Raw genomic sequence first — 19720 nt, forward strand, 5'->3', positions numbered from 1 at the left:
AGCTTGTGTCTGTGTAAGTGCGGATGGATATGTGTGTGTGTGCGAGTGTACACCTGTCCTTTTTTCCCCCTAAGGGAAGTCTTTCCACTCCCGGGATTGGAATGACTCCTTACCCTCTCCCTTAAAACCCACATCCTATCGTCTTTCCCTCTCCTTCCCTCTTTCCTGAAGAAGCAACCGTCGGTTGCAAAAGTTAGAAATTCTGTGTGTGTGTTTGTGTGTTTTATTTATTGTGCCTATCTACCGGCACTTTCCCGCTTGGTAAGTCTTGGAATCTTTGTTTTTAATATATTTTTCCCATGTGGAAGTAATATGTTTATATAGTCTTTGATACTAGTAACCTCCTTTATGATCTACAAAATAAGCCATCGTTCATATGACGTTTATTTACAGATACGTTGCAGTTGTGATGGTTGGATTCACTGTTCCAAGGACATTTGTAATAAGACATTTCACAATAGAACATGTTCTTGTAGTAAAAACTTGAAGGCTTACTGTATCACCATTCTGCTAGTGAGCCATCTTTATGCAAATAAGCGTAGTACTAGCCACCTTCCAATGTAAATTTGATGTTCAGTGCCAGGAGTCTCCTAAGAGATGTTTGGCTCATCTTCAGTGCAGCTCTCTTCATTTACGCAGAGATGCTGCATCTGTAAGGAAATTGGGATCTATCTGGAAAGAAAGAAATTTGGAAGGAATTGGCTGTGGCCTACAGTAACCCAGGCATTTGCCTAAACTGAAAATGGAAAACCACGGAAAACTATATCCCTGGTTGCCAGCAGATGGATTTGAACAGCCTCGCCTCCTGAATCCAGCATCTCAAGGTGAACAGCTACCTTGGTTGCTGGACTATGTGAAAAAACAAGTTTTTCATTGTTTTCGAATCAAATAAAATGCATCAACAAAAGACATAATTCTGATATTGTATGTTTTTCCTTTGATTGTGCATAAATGCATGCATTTTGTGGTTTAATTGTGCAGAGAATCTGTGGATTTAGTTACTCGTAAACAGATTTTGGGTGAAAAAGGGGGGGAGGGGCAGAGCGGCAGCTGGCTCGTACTAATTTAAGCAGCCTGCTAGAAAAAATCTTTTAGAAACAAATGAACTATAGACTGTTTTGTTATCAAATACTCTTTCTCTTCACGAACCACTCCCCATCATTCCCAAACAGGAATGGTTTTCATAATTGAGTACTGCCTGGATGACTAGATATGGGGTGATAATGAGAGAATTTGGGCACTTTTTTTAAAGAAATGAATTCATCACTGTCTGGGCAATATTTTTGTTGATCTGTGCAGTTTGTGGACATCCTCAAATCCAATTGTACTTTTATGCAGTGATTTTAGATTAATGTTATTTACAACGATGTTTACCGCTTCATTGTCTTGTGAAATACTGAAATATTTCAACCCCTAAGTTCTACCAGTCTCTGAATTATGACTCCATTGCTAACATTAAATTTCAAAAGATGGGTTATTATGCTATTATAGTGGTCTATGCATATTTTTAACTTTTTATAACACTAGTAGATGAATCAAAATCGGTTTACTTCCTTCTTGTTACAAACATATCTGTAATTATAAACTATGAGAACAGCACACTGTACAAAAGTAATATACAGTAGCACTTACATTACATTAAACTGGAACTAATTAACAAAACAAAAAACTGAAGTCAAATAAGGCCAAAAATGCAAAAGAGTTGGTCTTGGTTAACATAGGGATAGGCAAAAGCCAGTAATACTGGCAAAATATTGATAGTTTAAGTTTATCGATAGCCAAGTTGCCTGTCAATAGGGCATATCACTTTTCCAACGTGTTTGAAAATCACAATATAAGGGACGATAAAGAAGTTTCTGTTTGGTGGATGTACAGTCCAGAATCGGTATGCCACGCAGGCAAAATCACTGAAATAGAAACTTTTTGACTACCCTTTGTATCTTTCAGTTTCATTACACAGTAACTAAGTTCTGTGCAATTTCATTTAGGTAATTGGGGTGGGGGGGGGGGGGAGGAATCTGGAGCCCCCCTCCCCTTTGGTTACGTTTGTGCCTGTAATAACATGATGATTCTGATTTATTCTCTTGTCTTTCCTCTCAGTGGAATAGGTGTTACTAACAAGAGAGAAGTTGCACATTTCTGTCAGAATTGGAATAATAATTTAGGCAATATTTTCACTCATGCCTATACCCATTCCCGTCATTACCTACTGTTTCAGGAGAGAGGTTCAAAATGTCTTTCTACATCACATTTGTAGAAATAGTTTTAAGAAAAATACTTACGTTAAAGTGCTATCTTGTGGTTGTGATGACTGATAACTTCTCGGAGCTGAGTAGTTTCGGGAAAAATATGGTTTAATCCATTCTCCTTTCCTATTTTGAAACTTGGAAGTACTACCCTACAGGGCTGCTGGAATTGGCTTCCTGCAAATGACAGGATTGGCATCTCTGATTTTGCCATTTTTGGCATTTTTCCGCATACTTCATTAAATTCAGTTGTTATATTATTGACAGAACACTGAGGAGCATGTTTGCCATAAAGAGCACTAAATCTGTGACTGAATTTCTAAACCCTATCTTCTAATATTGGTTAATTGCTCCTGTCCTGCTGCTGTTAGATATCTTAATCTTACTTTAGCATCCCCTCCCCCTCCCCCATGAACCATGGACATTGCGATTTGTGGGGAGGCTTGCATGCCTCAACAATACAGATAGCCATACCGTAGTTGCAACCACAACGTAGGGGTATCTGTTGAGAGGCCAGACAAACGTGTGGTTCCTGAAGAGGGGCAGCAGCTTTTTCAGTAGTTGCAGGGGCAACAGTCTGGATGATTGACTGATCTGGCCCTGTAACACTAACCAAAATGGCATTGCTGTTTTGGTATTGCGAACGGCTGAAAGCAAGGGGAAACTACAGCCGTAATTTTTCCCGAGGGCATGCAGCTTTACTGTATGATTAAAAGATGATGATGACGTCCTCTTGGGTAAAACATTCCGCAGGTAAAATAGTCCCCCATTTGGATCTCCGGGCAGGGACTCCTCAAGAGGACGTCGTTATCAGGAGAAAGAAAACTGGTGTTCTCCAGATCGGAGCTGGAATGTCAGATCCCTTAATCGGGCAGGTAGGTTAGAAAATTTAAAAAGGGAAATGGATAGGTTGGATAGGTTAAACTTAGATATAGTGGGAACTAGTGAAGTTCGGTGGCAGGAGGACCAAGACTTTTGGTCAGGTGAATACAGGGTTATAAATACAAAATCAAATAGGGGTAATGCAGGAGTTGGTTTAATAATGAATTAAAGAATAGGAGTGCGGGTAAGCTACTACAAACAGCATGGTGAATGCATTATTGTGGCCAAGATAGACATGAAGCCCACACCTACTACAGTAGTACAAGTTTATATGCCAACTAGCTCTGCAGATGATGAAGAAATTGATGAAATGTATGATGAGATAGAAGAAATTACTCAGGTAGTGAAGGGAGATGAAAATTTAATAGTCATGGGAGACTGGAATTCGACAGTAGGAAAAGGAAGAGAAGGAAACGTAGTAGGTGAATATGGGTTGGGGGAGAGAAATGAAAGAGGAAACCACCTGGTAGAATTTTGCACAGAGCATAACTTAATCATAGCTAACACTTGGTTCAAGAATCATGAAAGAAGGTTGTATACATGGAAGAACCTTGGAGATACTAAAAGGTTTCAGATATATTATATAATGGTAAGACAGAGATATAGGAACCAGATTTTAAGTTGTAAGACATTTCCAGGGGCAGATGTGGACTCTGACCACAATCTATTGGTTATGAACTGCCGATTAAAATTGAAGAAACTGCCAAAAGCTGGAAATTTAAGGAGATGGGACCTGGATAAGCTTGGGATCAGTGTCGATACAACAAGTTGCTAGATCAGCAGAAAAAAAATTCTCCAGTTATTATATTGTGAAGTAATGAGTGACAATACCTGTATCCAATATCTTTGGCATTTGAGAAGTCTTGCATCTGACACATCAGTGCCAGATTCATTGCTTTGCTGATACAAATGCAAAACAACATAAATTATTAATGGAAAATCTCATATAAAGATGTGAAACAAATACTAACAAAGAGATAGACGGGCTGGCCAGTACTTACCTCAGCTCAGTACAGCTGATAGATGCACAAAAAACAACCGAAAATTTACGTTCCTAGCTTTCGGAACAAATGTCCCTTCATCAGGGAGGAGAGAGGGGAAAGAAAGGGAAGAAGGAAAAGTGGGCTTAGTTACTCACAACCCAGGTTATGAAGCAACAGGGAAAGGAAAACAGGGAGGGTAGCAATGATGGAGGCATGGTTGTCAGAGGGAAGCCAGAGATATTCTATTGTAAGTACTGTGCCAGCTTCAAACCAAAGAGGATGCATACAGAAGTAAAGAGGTATATAGTATAAAGATGTAGGATGAAAAGATGCATGAATGGCCAAAGAGGAAAGGGAAAGAGGAGAAGACTGTAGAGTAAATGGGAGTGGGGTTGTTTAACGTAGGTTCAGTCCAGGGGGATGGCGGGATGAAAGGATGTGTTGGAGTGCAAGTTCCCATCTCCGCAGTTCAGAGGGACTGGTGTTGGGTGGGAGAAGCCAAATGGCACATACGGTGTAGCAGGTTCCTAGGTCCCTAGAATTATGCTGGAGGGCATGCTCCGCTACTGGGTATTGGACGTCTCCTAGGCGGACAGTTCATCTGTGTCCGTTCATGCGCTCAGCCAGTTTAGTTGTTGTCATACCAATGTAAAAGGCTGTGCAGTGCAGGCATGTAAGCTGAGAAATGACATGTGTAGTTTCACACATGGCCCTGCCTTGAATTGTGTATGCTTTACCAGTAGCGGGGCTGGAGTAGGTGGTTGTGGGGGGATGCATGGGGCAGGTTTTGCAGCGGGGTCGATTACAGGGGTAGGAACCGCTGAGTAGAGAAGGTAGTCTGGGAATATTGTAGGGTTTAACAAGGATGTTACGGAGGTTAGGGGGGGCGATGAAAGGCAACTCTGGATGGTGTGGGGAGAATTTTGTCAAGGGATGATCTCATTTCAGGGGCTGACTTGAGAAAGTCATATCCCTGGCGGAGTTATTTATTGATGTATTCGAGGCCAGGATAATATTGGGTGACAAGGGGGATGCTTCTGTGTGGTCTGAGGGTAGGAACATTGTTGTTGGACGGGGAGGAATGTATTGCTCGGGAGATCTGTTTGTGGACAAGGTCTGCAGGATAGTTGCGGGAGAGGAAAGCACTGGTCAGGTTATTGGTGTAATTGTTGAGGGATTCGTCACTGGAGCAGATACGTTTGCCACAAATACCTAGGCTGTAGGGAATGGAGCGTTTGATGTGGAATGGATGGCAGCTATCAAAGTGAAGGTACTGTTGTTTGTTTGTGGGTTTGATATGGACAGAGGTGTGGATGTGAATTTCAACAAGATGAAGGTCAACATCCAGGAAGGTGGCTTGGGTTTTGGAGAAGGATCAGGTGAAATTCAGATTCGAAAAAGAGTTGAGGTTATGGAGAAAATTAAGGAGTGTTTGCACGGAATTGAGCTTAGATAAGTTGGCACAAGTGGTAGGAAACAGAGAACATTATCACTTGCACCATCATCAGTTACAGGCTCCCAACTGCAAGAGATAACAGCAACAACAGAAGTAGTTGCACCATTAGAAAGTGATCATTCTAGAGATATCCAAGATGGTTTGGAATGATTGACAGATACCACGAAACAGTTGTCGTGCCATGTATAGACATTAACGGTACAATGAGAACAAGCAGATGTTTCCAGCAGATGGCGAGATATCATAAGATAACAAGGAGCTTACCCCCACTCCCCTACAAGGAACAGCGGTCCTCACAGAGTCTGAGGCCAGTTTTGGTGATATTGCAAACATTTTGTCAAGAGCAACATAATGCTCACTGCCATGTAAACACCCAAACTCCCAGAACAGCCAAACATGAAGCTGACTGACCCTAGAGGCTGTATCCACTGGCAGCTCAACAAACAGTTCAAAAAAAGCTGTTGTAGGTGCCAGTGCCTTAGTGAACAGCCATTTAGGTGAATTTTTGTGGCAACCAGAGTAACAAATCTTGAATGTGGAAACAGGCAGACAGAGCAGCACAGTACCTTCCCTCTCAAATTCTTTGTATTAGACAAATTCTCGAGTTGCAATTTCCGTATAGATGTAGATAATGATCTGCAAACTACTGTGAAGTGTATGGCAGAGGGTACGCCCCACTGTACCAGTTATTAGGGTTTCTTCCTGTTCCATTCCATATGGAGTGCAGGAAGAATGATTGTTTGAATGCCTCTGTGCATGCAGTAATCTTATCTTCATAATCCCTATGTGAGCAATAGATAGGGTGTTATAGTATAATCCTAGAGTAATCATTTAAAGCTGGTTCTTGAAACTTCATTAATAGACTTTCTTGGGCTAGTTTACATCTGTCCCCAAGAGTCCCACTTCGATTCCTTCAGAACCTCTGTGACACTCACCCACCAATTAAGCAAACCTGTGACAATTCATGCGGCCCATCTCAGTATACATTCAATATCCCCCCTTTAGTCCTATCTGGTACAGGTCCCAGGCAACTGAGCAATATCCTAGAACTGGTCACATGAGTGATTTGTAAGCCATCTCCTTTTGTAGACTGATTACACTTTCCCAGTATCCTACCAATAACCCAACCTGCTTTACCCACAACTGAATCTATGTGGTCATTCCATTTCACATCCCTAAAAAGTGTTAACTGAGATATTTGTATGAGTTGGATGATTCCAACATTGAAAGATTGATATTATAGGCATAGGAAACCACTTTTTTTCATTCATTTTGTGAAGTGCACAATTTTACATTTCTCAACACATAAGACAAGTTGCCAATCTTTGCACCACTTTGAAATCTTATCAAGATCTGCTGAATATTTATGAATTTTTTTTCAGGCAGCAATTCATAATAGACAACTGCATCATTTGCAAAAAGTCTGAGGTTACTATGAATGTTGTCCACAAGATCATTAACATACAGCACGAACAGCAAGAATCCTGACACATTTCCTTGGGGCACACCTGAAGTTACTTCCACATCTGATGATGACTCTCCATCTAAGATAACATGTTGCATCCTCCCCATCAAAAAATCCTCAATCCAATCACAAATTTCACTTAATACCACATATGATCATACTCTTTACAATATGCGTAGGTGTGGTATTGAGTCAAATGCTTTTTGGAAATCAAGAAATACTGCATCGACCCAGTTGCCTTGATCTAGAACTTTCAGTGTGTCATGTGAGAAAGGATCACTTCTACTACCCTCCTTGTAGATGGGTGTGACATGTGCCTTTTTCCAAGAATGGGCACAGATTTTTGTTCGAGGGGTTGTGCAAATTTATATATGTATACACATAAATATCAATAATAAGAAATTCAGTGCAGAATCTGAAGGGGATTCTATTGGGCCCTGGAGTTTTGTTCAATTTTAACAATTTCATTTGTTTCTCAGTACCATTGACACTAATACTTATTTCATTCATCTTTCCAGTAGTATGAGGATTCAAATGGGGCAATTCTCCAGGGTTTTCCTTTGTAAAGGAATTTTTGAAAATGAAATTAAGCATTCCTGCATTTGCTTTGCCAGCCTCAATTTCAATTCCGGTCCCATGCGCAAGGGACTAGACACTAACTTTGGTACGACTAATAGCCTTTACATACAACCAGAATTTCTTTGGTTCTGTGAAAGATCACTTGTCAATTTTCTGCTAAGGTAGTCATTGTAGGCATCACCCATTGCTCTCTTGACAGCCAAATGTGTTTCATTCAGAATCTCCATATCTATAGGCCTACACTTTGTTTTACACATATTATGCAGTAATCTCAATAAAACACACAGCATTTAAGACAAGTTTCTCAACATCTCAGTGACTATGGAATTAACCATAAATAATAGAAAGTATGCGCCAGGGAAAAAAGAAGCAACTTTTTTCAGGCTATTTGGTTATGGAATTAGTTATTTCTCTGTATTATACAGCAAGTGCCACTTTGTACTATGTACCAAGAATTACAGTGATACTTGGAAATAGTAATTTTTTTACCATCGATACCTATTGGTGACTGTGGAACTACCAGAACCTTTCACAGCAGAACTCACAGGCACCCACACCAAAGGTAAGTGCATCATCATTTGGGCACCAGAAATGCAACAGGCTTTGAATGTAGTGAGAGAAAGTGTAGTCAATGTGACATTTAGCACAACCTGTTCCTTGGCAGTTTTGCCCATTGTGGTAAATGCCAGTCAAACAGCAACAGGTACAGTTTTGCAACAACATTAAATCTTCTAGGCAGCCCGCTGCCATTTATTTTCTCAAGGATATTGTCGAAAGCCACCAGGCACTTTCGGGCATCATTGGAGGCAAAATATTTCACTATGCTCACCAACCATAATTCCTAGCATTTGTTTTCATGCAATGCATGGAACGCAGTTCTCGGGGACAGCAAAGGCAAATAAAATATATATAACAATTCATACTCACATAGGGCACATATCAGGTGCAGAAAACTTTGATACAGATTTCTTTCCATGTATAAACAGGCAAAAGGCAATAACACACACTTGCACGAGTTCCTTTAAGACAAGACGATTGGTCTCCTAGAAGTGCAAGTGCAGTTGCCTAATTCAAATCTGAAAATTTGATGTGTCTTCTCTCCAAGAAAACACTGCCCTTTTGAACCAGAAATCTACTACAGGCAAGCATTTCATGATGTTCATGATCTGGCAAATATAAGTGTAAAAACCACAGATTCTACATCTACATCCATACTCCGCAAGCCACCTGATGGTGTGTGGCGGAGGGTACCCTGAGTACCTCTATCGGTTCTCCCTTCTATTCCATTTCCGTATTGTTCACGGTAAGAAGGATTGTCGGTATGCTTCTGTGTGGGCTCTAATCTCTCTGATTTTATCCTCATGGTCTCTTTGTGAGATATACATAGGAGGGAGCAATATACTGCTTGGCTCTCCGGAGAAGGTATGTTCTCGAAACTTTAATAAAAGCCCGTACCGAGCTACTGAGCGTCTCTCCTGCAGAGTCTTCCTCTGGAGTTTATCTATAATCTTCGTAACGCTTTCGCGATTACTAAATGATCCTGTAACGAAGCGCGCTGCTCTCCATTGGATCTTCTCTATCTCTTCTATCAACCCTATCTGGTATGGATTCCATACTGCTGAGCAGTATTCAAGCAGTGGGCAAACACGGATACTGTAACCTACTTCCTTTGTTTTCAGATTACATTTCCTTAGGATTCTTCCAATGAATATAAGTCTGGCATCTGCCTTACCAACTTTATATGATCGTTCCATTTTAAATCACTCCTAATGCGTACTCCCAGATAATTTATGGAATTAACTGCTTCCAGTTGCAGGCGTGCTATTTTGTAGCTAAATGATAAGGGATCTATCTTTCTATGTATTCACAGCACATTTCACTAGTCTACATTGAGATTCAATTGCCATTCCCTGCACCATGCATCAATTCGCTGCAGATCCTCCTGCATTTCAGTACAATTTTCCATTGTTACAACCTCTCGATACACCACAGCATCATCAGCAAAAAGCCTCAGTGAACTTCCGATGTCATCCACCAGGTCATTGATGTATATTGTGAATAGCAATGGTCCTATGACACTCCCCTGTGGCACACCTGAAATCACTCTTACTTCGAAAGACTTCTCTCCATTGAGAATGACATGCTGCGTTCTGTTATCTGAATGACATGCTGCGTTCTGATATCTAGGAACTCCTCAATCCAATCACACAATTGGTCTGATAGTCCATATGCTCGTACTTTGTTCATTAAACAACTGTAGGGAACTGTATCCAACGCCTTGCGGAAGTCAAGAAACACGGCATCTACCTGTGAACCAGTGTCTATGGCCCTCTGAGTCTTGTGGACGAATAGTGCGAGTTGGGTTTCACACGACTGTGTTTTTTGAAATCCATGCTGATTCCTACAGAGTAGATTTCTAGTCTCCAGAAAAGTCATTATACTCTAATATAATACGTGTTCCAAAATTCTACAACTGTCTAGTGACAGAGCATTGTGTGTGGTTCAGCATGATCGAAGACTGTAAAAATGGGCACAGGAACCTTTGGCAGGCCAAATGAGTAGTGTGGGGCGTCATGTCCATCTGACTTTGAGGACATTCTCTAACAATTACAAAAGATTTGTGCTTGTACATATTGACTTGATGGGGTCACTACCACCTCCAGGAGAATTCCCACCATCTTGATGATGTCCTTGTAATATTATAGATCAAAAACAGTAAATAAAACCTACTCAGTGCGACTTGTGGTTGTCCTGAGAAACTTAATTTTAACAGTCACTATTTCCCCTGCAGAAAATGCCTGCTCTCACTTGATCTTGAAGCTTTTTAGGTAACTGTGGATTATGAAAATTATTTATAAACTAGAAAAGTATTGAAAAAAACTTGAGCTCTTGGATGACAATGTGTGGATTTGGTTTTGTCAGAAAAGGCATAATGGGACCACACTTTCATACCCTATCATGAAAGAAAAATGTTTTCAGTTGCACCAGGAACTGGGGTGTAGAATACAAATTCCAAACAAGTGAAGGTTGGCTTCACCAGCGGAAAAATGATCACGGCGTTAGGCAAGCTGCCATTTCAGGTGATGCTGCAGATAGAGAATGTGTTGAGAAATTTGGAAAAGAAAGTCTTAGAAAATAAAATGGTAACTGATAGATTATACAACGCTGATGAGATAAGGCTAAAACAGAAAATTCTCCTTCAAAAATCTCTTGCCCCAAAGAAAGGAAGCCACAGGCACAAAACTAGCAAAGGACATACTGGTCAGTGCAAGATATGGTAATGCATGTGGTGGCAATAAATTAACATTGTTTGTTATTGGCAAATGTAAGAAACCAAGAGCCTTCAAAAACTTCAACATGTCAGTGGTTCGTTTTTATTACAAAACTCGAAAAAGTGCTTGGATGAATAGTAATGTTTTTAAATATGGTCTTTTGAGACATTTGTTCCAGCTGTTAAAAAAAAAAAACTTTACATCAAACAACCTCCAACTCCATTTAATTGTACTGCTAGACAATGCTCCAAGCTCCCCTCTGAATCTGAACTTCAGCAAGGTGACATACGGTAAAAAATATGTCTTTGCCCACCCACATGACTTGAATGATTAAAACTATGTTACAGGAGGAAATACGTCTGCACTTTGTCAGAGAAAACAGAGGATGGTTTTGAACATTTTGAAAACTTAAATAGCCTCAGCATAAAAGTTGCAATTGAAAAAGTTGGTAAAGATTGGTAAGACCGCAAGAAAACCACTCTTTAAATATCATGCAAGGAGGTTTGTCTCAGCCTAAAGCAAGAACTTCCAGACACTGCAGATTTAGTCATTGACTTGCAAAATCTTCAGAATGATATCCAGCCTGCTGAAGTAGGTGAATGGCTAACAGATGATATTGCTGTTGTTACCAATCAAGACCTTGAGGACGATCAGATCATCAGTTTCGATTTGCAACAGTATAGTGTTGAGCAAGATGATGATGAAAAAGATGGCGGAAAGATTAGCCACTGTGCAGCAGAGGACGCATTCGAGGCTGCCCTCAAATATTTGGAACAGCTGCTAGCCACTACAACTATGGACATATTGTGAGCAGGGAAGACATGACACAGTCGCAAAGTCAAGGCTCAAGAAATTGGCACAAAAATTTTTTTTACAATTTTTAAAATGGATTTCTGATTTCCTTTCTCTTGATCAGAAATGTAATTTTTTATTTAATTTTGATTTATTACATCGTTTTGAGCTCTGTAAATGACTTTGCTCAGTCTCTTCTGATCATCTGATGTTTTTAGCATTCCAGCCGCCCACTGTACTTGAAAGAGACATTTTATTGAGGTTCTACTTTATACAAGCTACCCTTGCAACGTATTATTCAGTCAAGTAATACTCTTGGCCTCAAACTTTGCTAACCCACTGCACCTACACCCTCTATCAAGTCTCCTTTCATAAGTTTTGTCGTCCCTTCCCAATCCACTACCCCACATCATCTTCATTGAGTAGTTTCATTGTGTGTGATTTTTTTCTTCCTTTCTTTTTTGGGTCTGTCAATAACTCACCACTTTTTTGGTGGCTTGTTTCCTCTACTCCTACATTTTGCATTCTGCCATAACTTTCCTTCCATGTTTCTTTTATACTCAAAAAAGAGAAGTTACTTAGGACTTAAAACTATAGATTTTTTTTCTTAACCATAATTATCAAACAACAATAAGACATCATATTCACTCATGCTTTGAAAACATTTTCCCCAACACTATCTATAAAGGGCAGTCAAAAGGAAACAAGTCGGAGGCATAATTACAGAAACCAGTATCTGCATGTTACAAGTATTGGTATTGACCTTGTCTCTTGAGACACTTGTCCCACTGTCACACAGGGCAGTGCTCTCTCAAAAAATTCCGGGGGCTGTGATGTTAACCAGTTCTGCACATACAGCTGGAAGTCGTCGTCCGAGGTGAATCATTTGCCTCTCAGAGTCTTTTTAAGAGGACCAAAAATGCCATAATAACAGGGAGAGAGGTCCGGACTGTATGGAGGGTGGCTGAGAACCTCCCATTTGAATTTCTGCAGGAATGCCGTGATTGCGTTAGCTGTATTTGGTTTTGCATTGTCATGGAGCAGAATGACCCCACGGGGGAGAGTGCCTTGTCATTTTGATTTGATTGCTTGGCAAAGGGTGGTCAAGGTTTGCAAGTAATGCTGGGCATTCACTGTTGTCCCGTACTGCAGGAAGTAAATCAAAAGGGGGCCATATTGGCCGCCTTAAAAAGGCTCTGAGGGGCAAACAATACATCTCTGATGACAACATCCAGCTGTACCTGCAGAACTGGTTAACATCACAGCCCTGGGAATTTTATGAGACAGCTGTTCACCACCTTGTGTCACAGTGGGACAAGTGTTTTGACAGCCAGGATCAATACTTCTAACATACAAGAACTGATTTCTGTAATTATATGCCTCCGGCTCGTTACTTTTTGAATGCCCCTTATACATACTGGGTTCTATTACATAAGAAGTCTTCCACCCACTCACATACCTGGGAAAGTACTCCATACTCATATCTTCGTTAGCAGTCTGCATTGGAGCACCATGTCAAATGCTTTTTGGAAATTTAGAGATGGGGAATCTGCCTGTTGCCCTTCATCCACAGTTTGCAGGGAATCATGTGAGAAAAGGGGAAGCCGAGTTTCACATCAGCGATGCTTTCTAAAACAGGTTTGATTTGTGGACAGAAACTTTTCATTATCTAGTAAATTTATTATATTCAAACTCAGAATATGTTAATAAATGCTGCAGCAGACCGATATTCATGATATTAGTCTAAGTATGCAGGACCATTCTTCTACTCTTCTTGTATGATGGAGGCAGTTTCGTGTTTTTCCAGTCATTTCGGACTTTTCACTGGATGAGAAAATTCTCTTCGGAAAGCCAGATTCAGATTCCCTCCAGATGTGGCAAATTGATTGTTTTTCAACTCTTTCAGTTGTTTCTCTACACCAGTGATGCTTATTACTGTCACCTGTACAGCACTCTACACGATGGTATGTTTGTACCACCTCCTGCACAAATGATTCCTTAAACATGAAATATAAAACTTCAGCTTCTGTTTTGTTATCTTCTACTGCCACACTACACTGGTTAGTGAGAGAGTCTTTGGAAGCCTTAGACTTGCTTTGTGATTTTACATAGGACCAGAATTTTCTTGGGTTCTTGACCAGATATGACGACAGTAGTTGTACGCATCATGTACAGATCTTTTCACAGGTGAACAATCTCTGCTATCCTCCGCCTATCATCATTTATGCGTTCTCTTTTGAACCGAGAGTGCAACAGCCTTGCTTCCTCAAGGTTTTCCCAATTTCATCGACAAGGTCTGGCTTATTTGTAGCAACAAGGTCTAAGATATTTCCACTGCATGTTGGGTGCTAAACTAGTTGCTCAAGACAGTTTTCGGAAAACTGTGTTCAAAAGTACTTTGCAAGACTGTCTATCTGTGCCCCCCTGCAATGAATTCATACACATGCCAGTCTATACTCGGTAGACAAAGTCGCCTCCAACTAATGTAGCACTATCTGGGTATTTCTGTGCAATTGTATACTTTCTTTGAATGACTGTCACAGCGGAATCAGGTAGCTGATAAAATTATCCAACAATTAGCTTGGTTTTATCTAGAGATGTTATACAAGACTGTCACACTTAATTTTGACTTCAACAGAGGCATTGGCTTGGTGATACCATCAAAATATTTAGAGAAAAATCATGGGTGGAAATGTGGTACAGTTCCTACAAAGCACGTCATGTAAGAAACATAATTCTTGCATATGATATTATCTTACAGTACCATACTTTAGAGTTTAGTCCATTAAAACAGGTAAGATTAATGGCAGAGAAGGCCTGCTAACATCTAAAATCCAAGTCTAGAGCACCAGTACGCCACACAGAGAATTGTAAAGCAGACTATATACACCAACTCGAAGTAAGTATACATTACATACATAAAAAAAATAAGTATCCTCCACTAAATTGAAAATAGCAAGCCTTTTTTTTCTAATTTGGTCCGCAATATCAATTTATAATGTCATCAGTCAGTTTCTGGTTTTATTGGGGTCACCTTGTCTTCACACACACACACACACACACACACACACACACACACACACACACACACACTCTCTCTCTCTCTCTCTCTCTCTCTCTCTCTCTCTCTCTCTCTCTCTCTGTGTGTGAGAGAGAGAGAGAGAGAGAGAGAGAGAGAGAGAGAGAGAGAGAGAGAGAGAGAGAATTCAGTATGGTGTTGGCCCACCCTTTTCCTTGACAATAGCTTCCACTCTCGCATACATATGTTCAATCAGGTGCTGGAAGGTTTCTTGAGGAATGGCAGCCCATTCTTCACAGAGTGCTGCACTAAGGAGAAGTATCGACATCTGTCAGTGAGGCCTAGTACGAAGTTGGCATTCCAAAACATGCCAAATGTTTGAAAGATGCCCTCCCATCCCTGAATTGCTCTTCAACAGTGTGAAGCAAGAATGCTTAAAACATCAATGTAGGCCTGTGCTGTGATAGTACCATGCAAAACAAGGGGTGCAAGCCCCCTCCCCGAAAAACACGACCACAACATAACACCACCATCTCCGAATTTTACTGCTGGAAGATGACTCGCCAAGCATTTGTCACATCCACACCCTGTCATCAGATCACCACATTGTGCACTGTGATTCGTCACTGCACACAACTTTTTTCCACTGTTAAATTGTCCAATGTTTACACTCCTTACACCAAGTGAGGCGTTGTTTGGTATTTACCTGTGTGTCTTACGAGCAGCCGCTCGACCACGGAATCCAAGTTTTCTCTTCTCCACCTAACTGTCGTAGTACCTGCAGAGGAGCCTGATGCAATTTGGAATTCCTGTGTGATGGTCTGGAACAATGTCTGCCTATTACACATTCGACTCTCTTCAACTGTCAGCAGTCCCTCTCAGTCAACAGAAGAGGGCAGTCTGCACACTTGTGCAGTACATGTCCTTTCACATTTCCACTTCATTATCACATCAGAAACAATGGGCCTAGGGATGTTTAGGAGTGTGGAAATCTTGCATACAGACATATGATACAAGTGACACCCAATCACCTGACCACATTCGAAGTCTGAGTTCTGTGGAGCACTCCATTCTGCTCTCACAATGTCTAATGACAACTGAGGTCACTGATATGGAGTACCTGGCAGTAGGTAGCAAGACAGTGCACCTTTTGATCACAGTGTATTCTTATTGAACTGAAACATGCAGTAGAGACCAGTTATGAAAGTGGGGACTAGGGATTGAATCATGACTTGATGTTTCTGGCTGTACATGTTATGGTTCAGCTTTGTGTGTACGAGGCAGTTTAGCAATAATGCGTATAATATAGTCCATTTGTCCCGACCCTCTGAAAAGCCTCCAACCCAGCTGAGAATCAAACCTGGGCCCTTTCAAATAGAAACCCAATGCACTTACCTTAACACAACTGAGGCAGATCAAACCCAAAAGTTGAACAGTGCTCATGTTGCTCAGTGCTCCAGTCATTGGGGCTACATGTTAGTCCTTCCTCCCTCCCCCTGTAACTTCATTAAACAAATTCCTGGCATCACTGAATAAAACTGATTGTTGAACTGCCTGTAATTACTCTTCCAACTAGCAAATAATGCTGTGTTGTCTGAGGACTATACAATGTGTTTCAGAAACAACAGAAGCCCTAGTACCAATCCTTATGGCACACATTGTATGTTACTTTTTCTCGCCTAAGACTGCTCCATGAACTGGCAAGACTGTTAGATACTTACAATTCAAGGACTGCCAGGGCAGCTTGGCCATAATCATGGGATTTTTATGAAGTAAGAAAGAGCTGCTCATGATGGACGCAATAACAGGGCTTATTAATACGCCAAAGTAACAATTTTATAAACTTTTTTTAAAATTAAGTCCAATGCTGCTGTTTTGAACTTGTACTTATGAATAGTGTGCTGTGAATCATTAAATGGGTTACTGGGCTCTAAGTTGAAAATTGGTGATTAGATTTCGTCACCTCAGTCGACCCTGGGACTACAGTTAGGCCTGCAGTTGAGCCTACACTGTAGTTAGAGACTACTCTTCTTGCTACATTTTGATGGTTATATCATTATTTGCAGTCAATTTAATTTGAAGCAACTGGATCTTATTTAGTTTGGGATCAAGAACTCAGAAAATGAACAATAGAAGGTTCACAGTAGTGACAATGAGTGTAATAACACTCCTTTGTTCCTGTTTTTATACTATTGCAATTTCATAAATGTTTCATTCAGCATTTGTCACTTTCTTTCCACACTATTTCACTCACCTAACTGCCAATCTGGAAGTTTACCCATGAAAATTAGACAAACTGCATCTCCAAGAAAATTACTAATGTTTAGATGATACCTCAAGATACAATTACTGGTTCTCATGATTTCAATTTCATTGTTTTGCCTCAACGTCCTTACCACACTGACTACTCCAGAGGCTGCCAGCAGGCACAGCAGAAGTGCACATGTGACACCATGTGCCCACTGGCAATCATGCACTTCACAATCTTTAGTACAGTGCTGTGCATGATTTTTATTCCTTGATTGAGTTGACATCACTGTGCCACACCCACACACTTGTAAAACTCACCATCAGCACAACGATGTCTAACGAAATCCCCTTTCTGAAGACACCGGCGTCCAGTAGATATGGTGCCTTCACAATAATTGTTTTGCATGATACAAGAGGTGCATATCTGCACCCACTAATGGTTTGTACATATTTCTATGCTGATGCACTCTTCATTCTGCACAGAATTCCACAATTTACAAAAACATTTTCCTTCTTTGCTTGTTCTCTTCTGTTGATCCTTTTGACTGACATGCAATTATAATAAAGTGCATACTTAACACTAGAACTTTATCAACACAGTACATTGACAGAAAAGTTTTCAGAGTATCACACTGCAGCAATGTAAAAAGAGAGCTATTTGGCAGTCCAACATTTCAGCCACAGTTATAGTGGTCTCCTGCTGGGTCAGACCCAGATGTTGGTTAGTCCCATATAGTTTCTCTACATTACGACTCATTATAATACTCAGAAAACTTACATCCTCTGACAACTATTCTCTCAACAAATTTGTTTCAGTGCACATCTGGAAATTTTTTGCTGTAACTCTCCCAGTGCCATCCATTCCATAACGATAAACCCAAGAAATGGTAATTGTATTTGAAAGTCATGACAATGCAACTGCTGAGGCAAGGTATCTCGAGTCTTTTACATTGTACCAAAAAAAAAAAACAATTGTTCCTTCTACGTAACTAGTTAGGCAACCATCAGCAATCTCTATACTTAATTGACTGATGTAATACTTTTCCTCTCCTGCTCTCTGGAGATTGGCCACTTACAAGAATAATGGGCCTAGGAAACTGGTCATTTATACCGTTATTTAAACAATGACTGGCTCACATATAACTGATGTATCTTCCAGAGTAATATGCGCTAAAAAGGACCAAGCTTCAAGATTTATTTTTCATATTTACTTTCCTTCCTTGACAATTACAAATTTTAAAATAATGATAAAGTATAATTACACTCCTAAGAAGTGCAAGATCAGCTATTGATCAATTCCTTCCTCTAGCTTCCAATATTTTTTGCTCACTCAACAAATGTGACATTTGTAGCACAATTACAGCAAACCTAATGAGCACCCCCCCCCCCCCCCCCCACACACACACACACACAAAATTATGGCCATGAGATCATATTGGCTCAGTCACGACAGTATCTATTATGCTCGCAATTTTTTTTTTTCCCCAGAATAATTCTAGAAATTGACAACAGAAGGCAGCCCAAGTTACAGGGCAGATCACGAGACCTCCATACATTGTCCTCATCCTAAACAAATATTTTTCTAGCAATGGGCAGCTCACACATACTTGGGCATGATGTTTTCAGTGTTGTGGCCTGAGCTATGCTCAAGCTTGGCCTCTTAATACCCTAATTCATCTTTCCACAAATTGCTGAACTTTTCACCAAATGTCTCCTATCATTAACGTCAGTTATGCATTTTACTGCAGCAGTATCTCTGCACTAGAATGACTTTGCCTACACTTCCAAAGTTCTCCTTCATAATGAGATACGCTCTGACTGCCACTACTTACAGTACTAATTCCTAAGAATGAATAAGGCCCTTGATACTATTAATCCCTTGAATATTGCCTTCAGATCACAAATGAAATACCTGTATAAAAATTGGACTGAAACAGTGTACTCAGAAGATTGGCAATATAAACAAATTCTGGAGAATAATCAATTTAATGACAAGTTTGAATCTGACTGGATTGATGTAAGTGAGTACATGTCAGTGATCTCAGTCCTCTGTTTTACAAGGTTTATAAGAATAAACTTCCAGTTAAGATAGGGCTTTTCAAAATTCTATTACCACAAGGTTACTGAAACCTGAAGACTTGGAATATGATGTAACAAAACACTGATTTACCAAGAAACACAAGTAAACTGTAACAAAATAACTCAACAAATCAACTAATGAGTGGAAAAACTATTCTGGAGACTTGAGAGATGGATAGCTTTATTTGTAATAATGCTTACCCCCACGCACTGTTACATCAGAGTATCCCACAACTACTTTGACTATACTAAGAAAACATTATTACAAAAACATATTTCCTAATGTCGACCTACATAGCCCTAGGGAAATATCTGCATAAATATCTGTAGTAATAATCTTCTCTGGGATGGGGGTACAGGAAAGGCATGGAGCAGGGAAGGAAAGGGAAAACAAGATGTGGGAGATGCTGTGATTCTGCCTGTGGGAGTGTGCAGGGACATGGCAGACACAAGAAGGTGGGCTGCCAAGTGCAGCATCAAGAGGGTTGTGCTCAAGAACCAGAGAAAAGGAAAGGATGATGCACATGAGCTCATGTTAAGAGCAGGGAAGGAGATAAGAGGCAGGCAAGGCACAGGCCTAGTCCTATTCAAGAAGATGGCAGTCCACGTTGCTCCAGGCATGAACGGGAAAGCAATTTTTCCAGTTTCAAGAACTGTTTTGGTATGTGCACAGAGGGGCTTTGCACTTTAAGAAAGC

Source organism: Schistocerca gregaria, chromosome 5 (assembly GCF_023897955.1).
Source record: "Schistocerca gregaria isolate iqSchGreg1 chromosome 5, iqSchGreg1.2, whole genome shotgun sequence".
NCBI lineage: Eukaryota > Metazoa > Arthropoda > Insecta > Orthoptera > Acrididae > Schistocerca > Schistocerca gregaria.